Below are 4,595 nucleotides of genomic sequence, written 5' to 3' on the forward strand. Positions count from 1 at the left end.
AAAAAATGGACACTAAACAATAGTTAAAGGCCCTGTACCCATTTTTCCCCATTTCAAACAGAAAAAAAGCGCAGCCACTGACATCAGACCCAGACGTACATGTAGGGAAATTATAATTCACCGCTGCTTTAATTCACTGCTTTAACTCCAAAAGGAAACAAAAAAACGACTGTAAATTGCGGCTCAGCTGTTTTCAATGTAAAATATACAATTATAAAAGAAATCTAAATTTTGAATGAGAAAACAGGCTACATCAGATCTTCTCTCTCTGTGTTAGAGAGAGAAGGCGACTGAAGAGAATAATTGTAGAAGTGCAGTGGCTCTTTTGTAAAATACTGGAAACATTACAGTTCTCCACCACTGCAGTGTGTACAGTGGGAGGAAAAAGTCTGTGAACCCTTTAGAATTTCTTACATTTCTGCCTAAATTGGTCATAAATTATGGTTTGTTATTTATTAAAAGAATGAGTGTCATAACATGTAAACATCCTCAGGACAGCGTGGAATAAGTAAGTGAACCTCCAAGAGCTAATTAGACAAACTTTATAATGAAGTTGATTTGTTTTCGCTATAATTTAATATTTACAAGCTAAATTTCGATTCATAGAGTCCGAGTACCAAGTTATTCAAAATGTGATGCCTCCGTTCATACCTACAACACTGACATAACTTCATTTTGATTCCTGTGCCTCCTTCACATTTTATTTGTCGTATTTGTCTGATGTTTTTAATTTTGCAAAATATTTTTATACTTGAATAATTCTATGTATTATTATATTGAAATGATGAAAGACTCTATTTTGATGCTGCTGAAATCTGTAAATCTTTGATTTGTTATTAATGTCGGGCTTGACGTTAAATCAGCCGACTACACTGTCGACGGGTCAGTTGATCTGTTTTTAGCTTTACCTCCTGGACTTTAGCGGCAGCACTGATTTCCTGCTGTTCTGCGTCAGTGTATCAGAGAGACATTTTGATAGGCTCTGTTTGATGGGACAGACAACATGTGAGAGACATTCAGCAAAATGTTGGAACCGGGACTCGAACCCACAAGTGGTAGTTTCGGCGACTCAAATATTTCGTCATAATTTCAATTAAAGTAATTTTTTTGCTGACTAAAAGATGCAATAGATGCAAGTTAGGCATTTTATGCTCACTACTGCCACCTCAGGTCATACGTGCAACTGCACCTTCTATATTAAGCTCGTGCATGACGGCACTTCGGACCCAAATTAACACCTTTTTGAGTGACAGTGCAGGATTTTAGAGGCAGTTGTGGTGAAAAGGTCTGAGCTCATTCTACACATTAGGACATTGTTGGAACATGTAGGGGGAGGAAAATACTTAATTTTAACATTTTTAAACTCCGTATAGTCCCTTTAAACTGACTCAACTAAAACTTTGACACTATACTAAAATGTCCAGATATTTTCATTGACTAAAATCATCCAAACTTCCAATGACCATCTAAAGTCACTGGTCTGTGCTTTGTTTATGTGGGAGAAGCTCCATAAAGCAGAGGACCTTAATTAAATATGTTTAGGATTAATATTTTAAATGCTAACTTGACTAATAATAACAATGCTAATAATAATAATAATGCATTGGTTTTATTTAGTGCTTTTCTGGACACTCAAAGACATTTTACATTGCATTATTCATTCACTCCATAGTCGGTGGTGGTAAGCTACTATTGTAGCCACCGCTGCCCTGGGGTAGACTGACAGAAGTGAGTCTGCGCCATCAGCCCCTCCGACCAGTGTTAATTTCCTTTGACTAAAATATCCTAAATCCTAATTTAATTCAAAGTGATATCATTGACAATTCAAATGGGACTAAAACTAAACGTTTTTCATGAGACTAAAACTATGACTAAAATGTCCAGATATTTTAGTCGACTAAAATAAGACTAAATAAAAATGAAAAGAAGAGACTAAAATCAACCAAAACTTCTATTGGAAGTCTGAAGGTGCCTCATGTCATGTAAATTCACTGCCAGAGGATCAGCTCTGAGCTTTGTTCATGTGGGAGAAGCTCCGTGAAGCAAAGGACCGTGATTAAATATGAATATAATGAAAACTGTATCATAAATGCAAAGTTGACTAAAATTTGTCTTAAATTTAGTCGACAAAAACTAGCCTAAAATTGAAGATATTTTTTTGACTAAATCTCATCTAAAATCAAAAGACTAAGACTGAAACTACATTAAAATATGCAAAATTAGCACTGCCTCTGAACCACCACCACTCACTCACTACATTCACCCCAGGCTTCCTGGTGTTTCCCAAACGATCTCCCATCCAAGCACCGACCAGGCCCTTCCCTGCTTCACTTCTGAGATCTGATCAGGCAGAGCCAAGGCGGTTTGGCCTCATGACCACGGTCTGACTAAAGTAATATTAGATTTAGTCTCCTAAATTTACATGCAATTTCAGTTGACTAAAACTAGACTAAAATTGAGAATAATTATTTGACTAAATATTGACTAAGATTAATCAAAAGACTAAGAGTAAAACTAAATTAGAATGGAGTGGGGGAAAAAAGTATTTGGTCAGTTCCCCATAGACTAAAAAAAAAAGCACTGGAATCCACTGCGCTGAAGCCGAGGCAGTGTTCTGTGTACATGTGCAGCAGCCTTACCCACTAAGCTCTTGGCTGCACCTTCAAACCAAATTTCATGCAACTTTTTTAGCTGATCGCCTAACGTCTACATTTACATTTACAAACGTAGAATTGTGCGATAAAAGAAAAGTTGCAGTTTACTTACCTGTTGCTGGTGAAAGTCCTGCTCAGCAGTAACTTTAAAAACAAAACTCAAGCTGCAGCGACAAGTGAGCCTGAAAATGTCAAGCCCTCGTTACATGTGTTTGTAGATGCTTTATTTTGTTGTTTTTGCTACAATTGTAGACTCACTGCAATCAAATGGACCTTCTCTTTTCTACAGACTGTGAATAAACTCAGCATCATTTTGACACAGCTTTGATATTTTTTTTTGGGTGGTCAATATGTTTTAGTCTATTCCTTTATCTTTACATTAATGAAAAAGTTGTACAACGTCAGACGCGCTATACAAATAAAGTTTACTTACTTACTTACTTACACTGAGAGAACAAATACTGCGTAATATTTAAACCAATAAATAGACTAATAAAAGCATTATCTTTTATTGTGTTTTATGGGTGAAACCGGCGCCTCGTAACTCTGCTGGGAGCGGGACATGGGCAGCTCGTTTCCATGGAGATATTGTTCCTTAGTTATAATACAGAGGTTTAAATACATTTGGTCCTGATAATCCACAGTAGAAATAGCAAAGTTGATTCTTGTTTTTGTGTCTTTACCTTTTTATCCAAGATCGTTGCTGTTCTTCAAGCCGATTTTGAAATCCACTGACCATTTCCAGGTACGAGATGATGTAATGGCTGCTTTGTAGTTATGCTGAACATTCAAAGACGCTGCACTGTTATTGTTACGGTCATTGTTTGGCTCTTAGAAGAAAAAAAAAAAGGGCGGGTTAAATGTGAGAGACACACGAGTGCTTTTTATGTTGGAATAGTCTGTACACAAGGAAACTCTCTCACACTCTCATTCATTTTTGCCTTATTGTGTGTTAGGGGAGACAGGAGTACCCGGAGGAAACCTACACAGCCACGGGGAGAACATGCAAACTCCACACAGAAAGACCATGTCCGACTGGAGATCAAACCTGAGACCACCGTGAGGCCATTCTGCACAATTCTTTTTCCCCTGTGCCCAGAGAACAACCATATAGACTTAATTTCGATACTACAAAACAAGATACAAATCTCCATGTAAAGTATTTTTCTCACATAACATTAGGGTGTATACACATAAATCATTATAATAGGATGAGGGAATTTAGTTTTCCTTTTAATTAGCTCATTTTTTTCCACACTTCAAGTATCATTGTTTGTGTTTTCTTTCACTGACTTCAAATGAAACATGACAAATAATTATCTAAAGGACAAAAAGTATATTAGAATATGTGGAAACGATTATTCAAATGGTTATTAACCTCTTACTCTTCAACATTTTCTCTCAACTTTATCCAATCTAAAGGCCTCTCGAATGAAGAGCATGGCCAGTGTGACGGCTCATTTGAAAGCTAAGATGCACAAAACTCTTCTCGACTTTATTGTCACATTGCTGCGTTTTTAAACATATTTTTGAAGCGTTTTTGTCGCTATTTTGATGCTTTTTTATCAAGAAGCTTTTAGATTTGGGTAAAGCTCGGTTCAGGTGGGGGTAAGAGATTAAATGCTTCTGCTTATCAATGTAATAAAATCTCTAGGGTTTTATTATAATTGTAGAATATATATGCAGTGATTTTCCCTAAAACTACCCCACTTCTCTTCAAGTACTGTGCACACAAGCACATTTTTCCGCACATTCTTCCAGTAGTCGTCATTTATTACGGTTCTGACGTGCGGCACAGTAGTGAGCGCTCCCTGGTCGTCGGGGCGTGTTTGTTTTTAAGGCGTGTTTCTGTTGACAGCACAGTCGGGCGGAGCTAAACCTGTTTGTCGACCTCAGCCCGGTATCTGTCCCACGAACTGCTGCCGATCTGTCACACGGAGT

This window comes from Gobius niger, assembly GCF_951799975.1.
Source record: "Gobius niger genome assembly, chromosome: 3".
NCBI lineage: Eukaryota > Metazoa > Chordata > Actinopteri > Gobiiformes > Gobiidae > Gobius > Gobius niger.